This window comes from Rattus norvegicus, chromosome 4 (assembly GCF_036323735.1).
Source record: "Rattus norvegicus strain BN/NHsdMcwi chromosome 4, GRCr8, whole genome shotgun sequence".
NCBI lineage: Eukaryota > Metazoa > Chordata > Mammalia > Rodentia > Muridae > Rattus > Rattus norvegicus.
In genome coordinates, this window is record NC_086022.1 from 5371877 (window position 1) to 5386650 (window position 14774).

The 14774-nt window shown below is 37.3% G+C and overlaps 1 pseudogene; it reads right to left on the minus strand.

Annotated features, from left to right (window-relative positions):
- Nucleotides 1-3046: 3046 nt before the first annotated feature.
- Nucleotides 3047-3337, minus strand: LOC134486697 (ubiquitin-ribosomal protein eL40 fusion protein-like; annotated as a pseudogene).
- Nucleotides 3338-14774: the final 11437 nt, after the last annotated feature.

Genomic DNA, 14774 nt, shown 5'->3' on the forward strand with positions numbered 1-14774 from the left:
AAGTGGGCTGTGAGGTCTTTATATTCAAGCTATGACCAGTGTCGACACAGTCTCCTGCTCCTGCCTTCAGATGAAGATGTAGAACTCTCAGCCCCTTCTCCAGCACGATGCCTCCCTGAATGCTGCCGTGCTTCCCACCATGGTGATAACGGACTAAATTTCTGAGAGTGTAAGCCAGTCCAATGTCAGTTTTCCTTATCAAAGTTGACTCAGTAACAGTGTCTCTTCACAGCAATAAAACTGTAAGACACCTACTCACCTACTTTTGTCTTGCCCAGTGAGATTGTTCCATCTGTTTCTGGCCCCCAATTATTTATTTATTTAATTAATTTTATTTTCCTTTTTTTTTGATACCAAATAATTTCTTTCTGAGTTTTCATTTACCCAATCTAGATTTATTCCTTTCTGAACATTTTAGCACTTGCCTTTCTTTATTGAGTACTACTACCCAAATCTTTCTTAATTTTGAGTCTTCTTGATGGTCATAGTTGTGTATGTTTGCCCCCAATTGACAGCAAATTGCTGTCAATATGTATGTCCGTGTCATTTTTTTAACCCGTGCAGTTGACTGATACATATTTGTCACTTAACATCTCTTCATATATCACTGTGCTTGATTGCCTGGTTGTCTTCATACTGGTTTAGATGATTTCACCTTGTTTCTCTGGGTCCATGGCTAATTAATTAATTAATTAGTTAATTAATCAATTAACATGAGTACACTGTAGCTGTCTTCAGACACATCAGGATAGGGCATCAGATCCCATTACAGATGGTTGTGAGCCACCATGTGGTTGTTGGGAATTGAACTCAGGACCTCTTATCCACTGAGCTCTCTCTCCTGCCCAGGTCCATGCCTCTTAAGGTATGTGCAATATTAGCCCTCTTTAGTCCTTACTATAGTTCCTTGTTATATAGACACAAGGTAAAGCTACATTTTCATTACTGTATTAATTGTACTGTTGTTGTCTCTGTGATGACTGAATCTAACTATTTTATTTATTCGTTGAGTTAAAGTTAAGTACTAATCAATCAAGATATTTGATTAACGAGAGCAGATCATACTGTTTATAATTACACGTTTTGCTGGTAAAGTGTTACTTCAGAGTGGATCCTGGTACAGCTTTTAGAGTTAGCCTATAGAAAATGCAAAAATTTTCCTCAACATACCTTGGCAAATTTAATTTCTTAGACTTTGGTCATATATACTCTGAGAAGCTAAGAATGTTAAAAACAAAATCACCGCTTTTTATATTCACTACTTAAAAAACTCCTCAATTCTCTATAGCACCTTATGTGGGAAAAAGCAAAGGAGATAAAGAGTACAGTGGTACTATTTTAATTCTTATATTTGGTCTGAAGTTTCTTTTATTTTTGTTTCCTTCTGGTGTTTGATTTAGGACATTAAGGTCCTTTCAGATTCTTTCACTAGTAGGGAGGGGCTGACTGTACAAAGACCCTTGGCTTTTGTATTTTGAGCCCTTTAGGTCTTTTGACTGTCCTGTATAGCCTTCAGCCTGTGTATTGATCTTACACAGCCTGCAGTGTAAGCAGTTGAGAGAGCTGGTCTTGCTGCCTGTGCTCCCTGTTTAGAAGTGGAGGGATGTCGGAAATCAAAGTGTGCACAGGAAGGTTGACTTGGGAGAGAGATGCCTAGATCAGCCCATGGTTATCTGTGAGAAAGCTTTGGAAAGATACCTGCTGTGTTTTCAGTTGCTAATTTTAAGTTGTGAAGGCCTCATCTCAGGCAACCTTGACTTCCTGTCCTTTTTTTTCTCTCAGACTCAGGGAACCCCAAATATGTTGTGGCATTGGCGCCACCTTGTGTCCCAGCTCAGGGCTGGTGTGCTACCTCTGGTTGCCTAGGTTTGCTTGGGGCTTGGGCAGGGAGCCTCTCAGTTAGCTCTCTGTACACCCTTTAGACTCATGCTTAATTTCCACCCTGAAGCAGCTTTAGAGTGAAGCCCTAGTTGTTAATATTGAGTGGATGGGGTTGGATTTCCGTATCAGGTTATTTCGGTTCTAAGCCAGACATGGGTTTGTCAATTTGTTACTAAAATTTCCAACCCTAACAGCCCATGTAAAAGACACACAATTCAAATATTTTAATTATAAGTTATATGCCTAGATTGGCCATATCTAATACAATACTAACTTATTTCCCAATTCTAAGACTTCTTATTACTTCTGGTTTCTCCCAGCCACATATTCTGGTGCATAGGAGCTTCCTTCTCTCCTCTTCCTTCTCTCTTTTTCTCCTTCTACCTGCCACCCCCTCCTGAGCCTCCAGTCCCACCTTTCCTATCCACTACCCAATCATAGGCTCTAACCTTTTATTGACCTATTAAAGTGGAGAGAAGGTTCACATAGCATCACCTAAGTACATGATGCTCTGCTTGTGGGGTGGGGGCAACCCCTCTTGAGGAACCAATATGAACAATAATATACAAGCAGCATCAAGCCAAACCACTACAGTTTACTCGTAAGATCTCAGTTTTTAGTACAAAATCCAATAATGTTAGTTGTTTAAATGTGTGTCTTACTATATTTCTTACACAGCTGTTTTCCAAATGTGGGTTTGTCTGGTGTGCTGTACCAGCATAGAGTATTCATAGTTAACAGTGTATTTTCTTGCCACCAATACATGAATTTTTGTTGGATATGCTAAAGAGTCATAATGGTTTTACACAGGAAAGCTAATTGTCAGAATTTTGTTTTGTTTTACAGTCAGGGTTTTCTGTATAGCCCTGGCTGTCCTGGAACTCACTTTGTAAACCAGGCTGCCTTCAGACTTACAGAGATGTGCCTGCCCTCTCTCTCTGAATGCTAGGGTTTAAGTCCTGTGCCCAGCTTGATATTTTTCTTTATTTCTTTCATATTCTCTCTCTCTCTCTCTCTCTCTCTCTCTCTCTCTCTCTCTCTTTTGCCCCAGTCAATGGATTTTATTTGGTCACAGGGTCACAGGCCAGGTATGGCCTCAGCTTTATTTGACCTTCTTCTGTGGGGCTCAGGTTGTTGGTGTGGCTGAACTTCTTGTAGCAGTTGACTACACTGTGTGCAGGCATGAGTAGCACTTGTGGCAGATCATCTTGTCACAATTGTAAGTCTGGACAAGGTTACAAAGGGATGACTCGATGATGCCACTGTGCAGACGCAGCAGCAGGTGCAAGGTGGACTCTTTCTGGATATTGTAGTTGGACAGGGTGTGGTCAGCGAATATCAGCTCTGCTGGTTGGTGGGATGCCTTCCTTGTCTTGGATCATTATTGATGGTGTCACTGGGCTCGATCTCAAGAGTAATGGGTCTTGCCCATTAGGGTCTTCATGAAGATCTGCATGCTGGCATCTGCCACTTGGCCACCTTGTTGAAGAGAAAGAGTGGTTTGGGGTTTTTGGGGTTTTTTGTTTGTTTTGTTTTTTCTTTTTAATACTTAGATCATTTTGTTGACTTCTCGGTGTTTGTTGAGGGCTGGTATAATTTGCATTTTAAATATATTTACCTGGATCTTCACTGCTTGCTCTGTCCTTTATCTTAACAGGCAGGTGTCCTTTGATTTGGGACTGAATAGACTTTCTTTTAATTGTTTCCAGTCTGTGTTCTTTCACTGGCCTTTTATGAGTCAGTTGTTCACAGAATTGGCTGTCACAGTGCACGAAAGATTCGGCCAGAGCTTGAGACAAGTAGTAATGGGTGGCAGTTTTAGGACCTGTACTATCATATTTTGGAACACCAGGGGGATTATTAGAAGTAATATTATTATAAAGTAGTGTTATCCTAATAGTTGGGTTATAATAATCCTTATTAACAATCTCTGGTTATTCTAAGTCAGTAATTTTCCTTATGAGATAATATTTACTTTCATCTCCATAAATATAATAGTCATGCGGCAGAACTAGTAACAGCTAATGATGAAAGAAAAATTCCCTGTGTATATAGACTTTGGTTTTTTTTTTTTTTTTGTGAACTACTTTTTGAAATATGTCGAATTATAACAGCAGTATTGTTGGTATCAGGAATTGCTTTGAGCAGCGACACCATTTGGTAATTGTTGACATGGCAACAGCCCTACATTCCCAGTATTCCTTTGGTCCAAATCCCAACTCCACCTAGGAGTAGTTATGTCGTATTCCAAATGAAAGGCAGACTTCTTCTGCCCTCATGCTCTCTCTTCTCTTCATTCTTTTCTCTTCTTTCTCTCGCCCCTTTCCCTTGTCTTGTTCTCCCATTAAATCTCACCAAGTGGAACTGTGTTAGTTTTGTGTGCTCTATTTGGATGGGTGTGGTGGGTATTTTATTACAATGAGATTTTAATAACAACAAGTATGATAATTTAAGAGCTTGGAAATCAGACTGACTGGAAATAAATTCCAATTTGGGCACTCACCAACTGTTGAACATATATTACTAATATAAAAGGTGTGGGTGATAGTAATTTTTCCCTATAGTGTTGTGAGAATTAATCGAACTCCTTGTAAACCTCTTGTGTTTTATTACTTATCAGGAACATTGGGTAGTAGTAGCCATTGTAATTGTTTCATTAAATAAAGTTTGTAGAGTTGTGCAGAATGGAGTTTATCAAAGCTAAATAGGTGAAACTACACATAACTAAATTGTATAATGTATGGCGTACAGTCCATAATATATTCTATATTATGTTAACATTATTCTTAAATGTGATTTTTTAAAAATTGACAACATATGTTTCTAATGAGAATTAGTTTGGGTTTGAATGCTCTTTTTTTCCGTTTAGGCAATATGTCAGTATTGAGGGCACCCAGACATCAGAGCTCTGGAAGGCATGTTGATACTGTTTTCTGCTTTGTCTCCTGGGTGTAAGAAGTGTAACAGATCTTAAAAATCTGTATTTTTGTTTGTTTAAAAAAATTGATACATAAGAGTGTGTGTGTGTGTGTGTGTGTGTATGTGTCTGTGTGTACGTCTGTGTGTGTGTGTGTGTGTATCTGAATTGATAACAATATATTCTTTGGAAAGTATTTTGTTTTTTCTCAATTAAATTTATTCATTTGTTCAAATTGGCTACCCTTTATTATCACAGGTATAGGGAAATTAGAACACTACTGCTTTAGTGTAAGTTGAAATATACAGAGAAGGGTATCTTAAATTGAGGACTCTGTTATCTCACATAGATGAGAGTTTCTGGATATTTTCTATATCTTTTTATTGCTCATTAAGGGGAATTTTCTGCTATACTGTGTCTTCAGACTTTCTCTTCTGCTCAAATAACTCTCCTCCCTTAATGTAGGTAAACATACTAACTTCTGGGTTTTGAATAATTCTGTATCATTGAGTTGAGTCAACTGGGCAGTCTGTTTTGCAAATGAAATTTCAGGTTTATGTGTGTACTACTTACTAGTATTAGAAGCATTTGTTTAGCATTTTATTTAGTTCTTTCTGGACAAGATACCTACATTTGCAGTTTCATTTGAAAGTCAGTTTTTCTCTTATGTGAAAATACTAGAAAATTCTAGATTCCCAACAAGGCTTTATTTTTGTTTTGTAGTTTTGACTCAGCTCTGAAAGGGATTTTTTTTGAATGTAAAGGAATTGATTTTAGGCTAGGGACACTTACCTTCTGGTCTATTGTTCTATTGTCTGGCTTATGTAGTGAGGCAGGAGAGCTTGTGTGTTATGTGTTTCTTTGTTTTGAGCCTCCTCCTCTCTAAACCTATTTATACCTACTTATACCAGAATTACAAAAGTCTGATTGTAGTTTTTTGTCTCATTTTCTTCTCCTACAATCTGAACCTAATATCTGAGTTGCCTGTTTTTCATTGTAAGAAATCAAAGGCCACAGAAAACTGACTCTGCTGCTGTTAGATTGAGTTAGTTCATCAGAGCCTTGTTTGGTGGAGCAAGCTTTTAATCCTAGCAGGTGAACCTCTACGAGTTCCCGGCCAGCCTGATCTACATAGAACACCTTTTCATCCTGATGCTAACACCCAGCTGGAGTGGCATTATTACCAGAATAAACTGAAAGGAAAAGCAGGTGCACATAAGTTCTTTAAACCAATAGTCCTCCCATGGATGGCCTCTGAAGGTTGTTGTTGGTGTAGGTGCATTAGAAGTAAAAGTAGAATTGGAATAATTAGCTCTTTGAAGGCTTTAAGAATGCTAGTGACTGTAGAGAGAGTATCTTGTGTATTTGTATGGATATATCACCTTTCAGTTAAAAAAAATTATGGCCTATAGGAAAGGGTAGAACAGAAGGTGGGACATCCAGGAGGCAGAAAGAATTCTGGGATAGAGCCAGGTCGGAGAGATTTGCCCTGGAAAATGTGACCAGACAGACCCGTGGTTCCTGGGCACAGGTAATGAGCCACATCGCGGAATGTAGATTTGAGTAAGTGGGTTAGAATTTGTCAGAAAAGAGTCTAGCTCTATGGCCAAGGTATTTGTTAATATATTTTGAGTCTCCGTCTTATTTCTGGGATCATGGGGCTGGGAGGAAGAACCAGGTCCAAACTTCCACAAGTGACAACATGAATCCAAACAAAATCTAAATCTGAGCAATGACCAGTGTATACTTTTGATTTCTGGAACTGGATGATGATGTTCACCTGGAACTTAATCCCAACTTAGGTTGGGAGTGAAAGCATGATTTTTTCATATTAACTAGATGAGCTATTAGCGATGTGGCTTATGTCACCGTGCAGACACTGAAGTTTATGTTCTTCAGTATTTTTTAGAACTTAAAAGCAGACACCATGGTACCTAATCTCGGCTTTCAGGAGATGACACCAAGAGAACAGAACTTTCAAGGGAAGGCTACAGAGCAGGGAACCCTGACTCAAGGAAGGACACAACCACTATAGGAACCAGAGTCTAAATGCCTCATTTGAGTGAGCTGGTTTCTTAGAAAAAATATTTCCATAACTGTGTTGGAAAATTAGTCTCTTTACAATCACAAGATCTTCATTTGTTTTACTACCCTGCATTACAGTTCCAAAGAAATTGGCAAGTCTTTCCCATTGGTTTCCTTGTAGAATAAATTGTAAAACCACAAATATTAAAAAAAAATAATTGTTTTAGGAACACATTAACAAGAAGAAAGACATATAGCACAGTAGAAAGTATCTAGATTTTGGTTTTATCCCAGTTACTTCTGTTTCCTGTTTTGTCAGATTTTAAAAAAAAACAATGGTTATTTTAGAAACGACCCTGTTGAGGCAGAACAGAATCTGGCCATCTGGATTTCTTTTCTGGAATTAGTCTTTCTTGGTTGCCATCATCTGCTTACACGGTGCACCAGGAAGGGTGATTGTAGACACACATTTATATTTTATATGTGTATCAGTTTTTCAAGTTTTCTAGGGTCTTATTAGCTGCTAAATGTTTTCAGAAGATTTTGAGTTTAGTGATTTGTGTTAGTAGATCTTGGGATAACTTCCTGAGCTTGTTGAGTCTTTGTTTCATTGTCTCTGGTCAGTTTCTTCCTCATACTTGTGTACCAGGTTGCTTTTTCTTTCTGAATTTCCTACTTCGTATTATTAAACAGATAGAAATTTAAGTTCTAGAAGGCAAGGGATGTGTAACTGAAGGAAGTACACAGTACGTGTCCCATGCTGAACACTAAGAAAATACTTAGTGAACATCTGTCAAAATGAGGGAAAAAAAAACAGTTGTGCATGTTTGTTGGTGTTTCTAAGTTCCTTTGTTGCTCAGTCCGGTGGGTAGACTCAGTGTCAGCTGCTTGTTTTAGTAGTCTGCATCTAGATTTTGACCTGGGTAGGTGCTTGTTCTTTGAAAGTAGCAGGGAACTAATCTTCCTTTGTCTTGCTTACCATCACTGGCTGGCCAAGCCTGGTTTTGCAGCAGAATATTTTCTTTGCTTACTTCATTAGCTGCATCTTACTAGCCACTGGATTTTTAAAATATTTAACATCCTTTTATAATCCACATCTTCATTTCTTTTGGATGGGCCACCAGAAGTCACATATTAGAGGAAATGTTTAAGTTCCACTTGCTATTGAAAAGTGACAAAATGAAATATTCCTTTCCTTTAAAAAACTGGTCATAATACCTTGATACTATATTCTTGTTTTAACTTTATGACATTGACTTTTGTATCTTAAGGTCTTTGACCCATTTGGAGCCTGTAAAAGTATTTGCTAGATGTAAAAGGACTAGATTGTCTTTTACTAAATTTACAGCCAAACCTGTGCCTAAAACTCCTTTTCCAATGCCTTTCTTCTACTTTTTTCCAATATCACATTCTCTGAGTCATTATTAGACGTCGCACAAAAATTAAATGTACTAAGAGTCATTTTAGAAGTTAGTATCTTTGGCTTCTACACATTAGCTCTATAAAAATCAGGTCTAATATTGACTTGTATTGTTAGACGAAGCATCTTTCGTGTTTTTTGGAAACTGATTTCTTGTTCCTTATATTAAGAAATTAGGTCAATGTAACCAGAGCATTTGATCCATCTGTGACTTCCTTTGTGTGCTGTTTCCTGAATCATCTCTTTGATGATTCCGTTTAGAGATATTTAATCTCTGCACATGTTTGGGGCCTTTTACAAACCCTTCCTGAATTCCCAGGATGCAGATGTTTTCTACCCTGTTAGCCACTTTACTTTTCATTCTACAAGAGCAACAGTTTAAAAATTCTATTAGTCACAGACTGACTCTCAGCGATTTCTCTTTCACTATCTTGTGTCCTGGTCTCTGATTTCTCCAACTATTCCTCCACATCCTTTCTCCATGTGCTTCTCTAGTTTGCCCTCCAGTGAGGACCGTGTATCCTTGCATTTCCATGAAGCTCACATGGAGTAGCTCACTCTGCTTGTGGAGAGACCCATGCACTCTGCTGCACTGTGGAGCAGGTCAGCTAGCCCAGTGAAGAGGAACACTCTGGTGTTGCCTCTCAGGCCAGGGCAGTGAGGGTGCATGGCCCACACTCAGTGGTCAAAGATGAACTTTGCATAATTTCCAAGTGAGACTCTTATTTTAAAAGTCCTTAAAATATAAAGGTTATGTAACTTCCTTTTAAAGCTTAATTCATGGTTGTAACTTTGGAATATAATATATCATGGCTGTTGTCTTTGTTTAGTGGCATTTTCTGTTGGTTTGTTATTGATGACCCTTAAATTCTTGCAGACTAAATAGTGGACTGTTGTGGAAACACTGGATAATTTGCTCACTTTGTCTCGAGTTTGTAAGAATGTGACACATACATTTTACCAGAAGCCATAGCTATGGGTGCTAGGATCTGAAAATATCTGTATGGGCTGTGTATGAGGTAAAGATGTTGATGGTTATTGGTCAGATAAGGAAAAGTTATTGGTGGGGTTGGCGTGGTGCTGCTTGTATTTAAATGCTCCCTACATACTGGCTCCCAAGATCTGGAAGCCCTGAGGAGCAGATCCTCAAGTACCCCAAGTGATGCTTTGTAAACTTTGCTTCTTAGTTTAACTCATCAAAAATGGATAGAGTCTGTGATTAGGCAATAGAAGAAGAAAGGTGGGAATTGAGGATGGAGTGGAGGGTCTCAAGAGAGAGGAGAAGGGGGAACAAGAGAGGAGACCAAGGGAGGAGGAAGCCACCATGTGAGGAGATGGACCCTGAGCATATGGCCTGGAAAAAGAGCAAGTAACAAGGGACATTATGGCATGGAAATAGGTTAGTATAGCTGTAAACCTGCCCAATTAGGCTTATGACTTGTAAATAAAGTACCTGGACTGTGTGTCTTTTATTTGGACTAGTTAGAGTGTTTAATTCCTTTTATAATTGGTGCCCTTGACCCTGAGATTAAGTCTCATGCTCTACTGAAATGAAGTTAGATATTGTACTGTGTATTTTTGGTGGTGCAATAACTTTGCTGTTTTTCATAGAGCATTGAGGTGTTTCAATATGTGTGAAAAAGAGGCAGTGAGTAGTTTTTTAAACTATGTGCTACTGCAGTGTACACAGAATAGCTTTGTTTGGAATTAGCTAAAGTGATAGGTTTGGGTCTTGCTTTACTAACAGTGTTTTTTGTAGCAGAAAAAGTTCTATAACAGCACACATCATGCTTAACCTAATAGTATTATCCAGAGACAATGACCAATTTCTTTAATATACTTATCCATTATTAATGGACTTCTTTATGGTTCAGGTGCCGGGCACATTTATACATCTGGGTGAGATTGCAAATTTGGTTTGGATATTACAAATGCTGGTAAGCTGTTTTTCTATCGAAACTGGAATTATGTTCTGTAAAGCAGTTACTACTGAATAAAATTGAGCTCAGGTTTTTTAGTTGAAGGTGCACTTGTTTCATGACGAGTAGAAAATAATGCTGTTAGACTGTTTTTACCTGTGTGTAAAAGAAAAACCTTAATGTTTAAGATAAAGTGTCATTATAGTATATAAAATATTTATATGTGTATATATATTTGTGTGTGTGTGTGTGTGTGTGTGTGTATGCACGCATGTATGTATGGATGTAGTGTATAGATGAGATCATCTAGTTACACTGACTTAGTTTCTGGATATGGGAAACAGGAAACCAAACTTTCTAAAAAGTATTAGTAAGTTTTTGTTTAATCAAATGGCTGGCAGAAACTTGAAATTTCTTTAACATATTAGTTTTAAGTTCTATAGAAAGTTCTTTTAGGAAAGAAAAAATAACCATTCCAAGAAACTTCTTTTCTGTTTTTCCTATTATAGTGAACTGCAGAGTTCTCCTAAGCAAGGAGGTGGACTTTATCCTCCTTACCACTTTCATCCTTGCCTACCCCAGGGACTGTGTTACAAGGTAGCAGAATGGTTTACATTTATTAAAACATGATACCGTGAGTTTATTGTGACGCGTTTTTGTCTGAACACTGCTGAAGAATAAAAAAACAATTTTACTAGTTTTTGTACTAAGTATAGAAATAATGGCCATTCATGCAGGTGTTTGGAACCTAAATATTTGCACCTGAAAATAATAGAAACCATATTTCCTTAATAAAACTTAAGGAAAATATATTTTAACATAATGATTAAATCTTATTTTAATGCAGACCTAATATCAGATTCATCAGTGAGTAAGTATCCTGATTCTATGCAAAGAAATTGAATTGATTCTGTTTTTTTCAAGAGATGAAATTGCTTCTTGTGGCTATGAAGGCAGGTATGGAGAAGCTAAGCGAGTTCTATTTCTTAATGGATAGTTGATTTTTTTTAATATTTTTAGAAAGATTCAGCCTCACAAGTCAGTTCTACAATTTCCACATATGAAATATATATTACAAAAGGAAATATTTTAGTCTGAGTCCTTCATCTATACTACCATGCAAAGAATTTTAAATAACATAATAATCCCGAGTGATCCTCCAGTGAAAACCAAAATAATAATAATAATAATAATAATAATAATAATAATAATAATAGGCATTGTCATGTTTATCTTCCTTCAGGTATAAAATGGTAAGAAATTGAAAGCTACATTTTCCTTTTTCTTTTTCTTTTTTTAATTGAATGGCATTGACGGGGCCTTATTTGTCAGTCTTTACAAATAAGAAAAACTCGCCTCACAACTGTTCATAACTGCAGTTCTGGGCAGTCCGTCTCTTCACGGACACGGTCATATACATTCAAGAAAACACACAGAAAATTAAGCTGAAAGTCGATTTCCTTCTAAATTAAAAGTAAACTATTTTCTACCATTGCTGATGACCAATGTTGGCATCTGAGTGGTGGGTAAAATGAGGCAGGCAGCCGTTGGGGTCAGTGCTTAAAGCTATTGATGGGGGCGGATCCAGACTCCTATGGGGATGCTGCCACAGGCAGCCAGCCACTAGAGATGTTACTCAACAGACAGTTTTCTGAGGGAGCAAAGCTTAAGTTACTGGGGGGTTGGCACTCTCTATGATCAGCGAAAATCTATGAACTCTTAACTCTTTGGGGTCAGTGAGAAAGACCAGGGAAGAGAGAAAATTCACACACACACACACACACACACACACACACACACACACACACACACACACACACAGAGTTGATGGTAGAAGGAACAGTGTTCCAGCCCATCATACACAAGCCTTAACAGATACACATAGTTGATGGATGCCCTAACCCTTGTGCTTTATTCTTTGTTCCATCACTTATATATCCCAGCCAAATCTTTCAAGCAGCATTAAATTACAATGTAATTGTTTTAGTTTTCTTCTAGACAAAGACAGGAGTAATTATTTCATTATTTATCCTTAAAAAGTATTCTTAAAAGACTCATAGATCTAACCACTTATATAAAAATCAGTCATATCTACTTTAAATCCTCAGAATGAGTATCTACTCAAGAGCAACTCTTAATAAATCTCATCAGGAAGCTGAGGGCAAAAATTTGTATAAGAAATCAATTGTTAGTGCCAGAGATGTTGGCCAGTGATTTGAGGCCCCTTAGAGTTTTCCCATAATTCTTAGATTATGAGGAACATGCTGGCAGTGAACAGAGCAGAACTCCATAACAGCATCAAGTCCTCAGGACACATAGCTCTCGGGACACATAGTCCTTGGAGCTGTCACACTGAGTCGCACCCACACGACTATGGTAATCGGGGGGGGGTGCACACTAGATCCTATCTCCATTTTAAACTTGATACTTAAATGGTTTATTTTATTTACATGAAAAATGCATGAAGCTTGGGATTTGCTTCTCAATAACTTAAGAGGTTTCTTATTTGTTTGTAGTTCTCTGTGGTGATGTGTATGTTAAGAAAATCCCAGAAGCCACTGAGTACTAACAGAGTATTATTTATTCTGCTCTGAGCAAGAGGGCAAGAAACACCTGTAGCTGTTTCTTAAGCAGGAATATGTTCAGTGAATTTCTTTAGTGTTTTACAGTTTTCATGGCACACATTCCTTTGTCATATTTATTTCAAGTATTTTGTTGTTGTTTTGTTTTGTTTTAGTTTATTGAGAATAGTATTGTCCCCTTGCTTTCTGTGTTTGTCTTTTGTACATAAAAACTGGTCCTGCTAACACTGAACCCCCAGTAAACGTGATTGTTGGGGGGAGGGCGGCAATGGGGGGAGGATGGGGAGGGGAACACCCATAAGGAAGGGGAGGGGGAGGGATTAGGGGGATGTTTGCCCAGAAACCGGGAAAGGGAATAACATTTGAAATGTAAATAAGAAATACTCAAGTTAATAAAAAAAATAATAAAATAAAATAAAAAAAAGAAAAAAAAAGGATACTGATTCCTGTGCTTTAACTTTGTGTTTTTCAACTTTTATCAATATTTATCAGCTCTAGGAGTTTTTTTTTATGATTTAGTTTTTATGTATAGAATCTTAAAACCTGAAAATAAACATATATTGATTTCTTCCCTTCTCATTTGTATTTGCTTCATTACCTTGACTTGTTTAATTGCTTGACCTAACACTGTAAGAAGTTTGTTGAGAAGTGAGAAGAGTGAGCATCCTTGTCTTGGTCCTGATTCCAACACAAATACTTTGAATTCTTCTCTCTTTTGGATGACTTTTGCTGTATATTGCCTTTATCAAGTTGAGCTAAATCCCTTGTATCCCTATTCTCTGCAAGACTTTCATCACAAACGGAGGCTGTATTTTATCAAAGGTCTTTTATGTATGCAATAGGGTGATACTTGTACTTATGTGGTAGATTATGTTAATTCTCATGTATTGACGCTTTCCTCCATCTCTGGGATGAAGTGGCCTTAAGCCTAATGGGAAATGTGTTTGTGTTATTGCACATGGTTTACATGTATTTTATTAATGCCTTGTGCACGTATGGTCATCAGAGATGTTGGTGTATGACTTTCTTTTCCGATTGTTTGGTTTTAGCATCAGGATTTGACTCCCAATAAATGTTTTCTACCTGTTTTTGGAATATCTTACCTTTTCAACTGTGAGAATGTGGTGGCCGCCCTTTTCATACTTTTCTTCCCCTACCTTTATGTCGACTCAAATAGGATTCAGGAAGTAATATTGACTTATTTTCAATACAGATTACAGTACTGTGCACACTCAAAAGGTATACTTCTTGGTTCTGAACCATGTATGAGCTTGGTTCCATTACTATAGGCGGAAATATTTTCAGAACGAAATCTGCTTCCTAAATGTCATAGTTTAGGGCTCACCTGCTTTGTTTTGCAACATACCCTGTTTTTGCTTTTTGTTTGTTTGTTTTGTTTTGTTTTTTGAAAAACTGCTTTTATTTGTTGTAGCACAAAACTGTTATTTAGCCTATTAATTTAAAGTTAATATTTTGTAATCACATCCTTGATTTATATGAAAACAAGTCACTAGACCATTTATTTCACTTCTTAGTGTGTTTTTATTGAATTTCACCAGGTCCATTAATGAACATAAGAGGAAGGACCATGGAAAGGAGTATATCTCTTACATATTCACAGAAGATTATGCCAAGCAGGAATACTGCGTATAAGACCTAAATTTCATTAGAAGAACCTGACTGAGGAAGTGAAAAGGAAAGGATGGGAAATAGGAAAACATTTGAAAATAAGGCTGTTGACAGGCTGGAGAGGAAGGAGGAGATTGAAAATTTAAATTGTGCTACCTGAAACAATGTATTTTCATGGATACAAATATGTCTTTGCCTATTTAAAAAAGTACTAGTTACTATGAGGTAGGATTTATCCATGTCAGTTATGGCACAATATGCTTTAGGAATTTAATTCCTGGGGACTTAAATTGAAAGTTAGTGGTATGGTTATTTAAAAACTCATTAAAAACAATTTAAAAAGAGATAATTTCTCACTATAATTGTGTACTTTTCTCCATTTCCATTGCTTATATAGATAC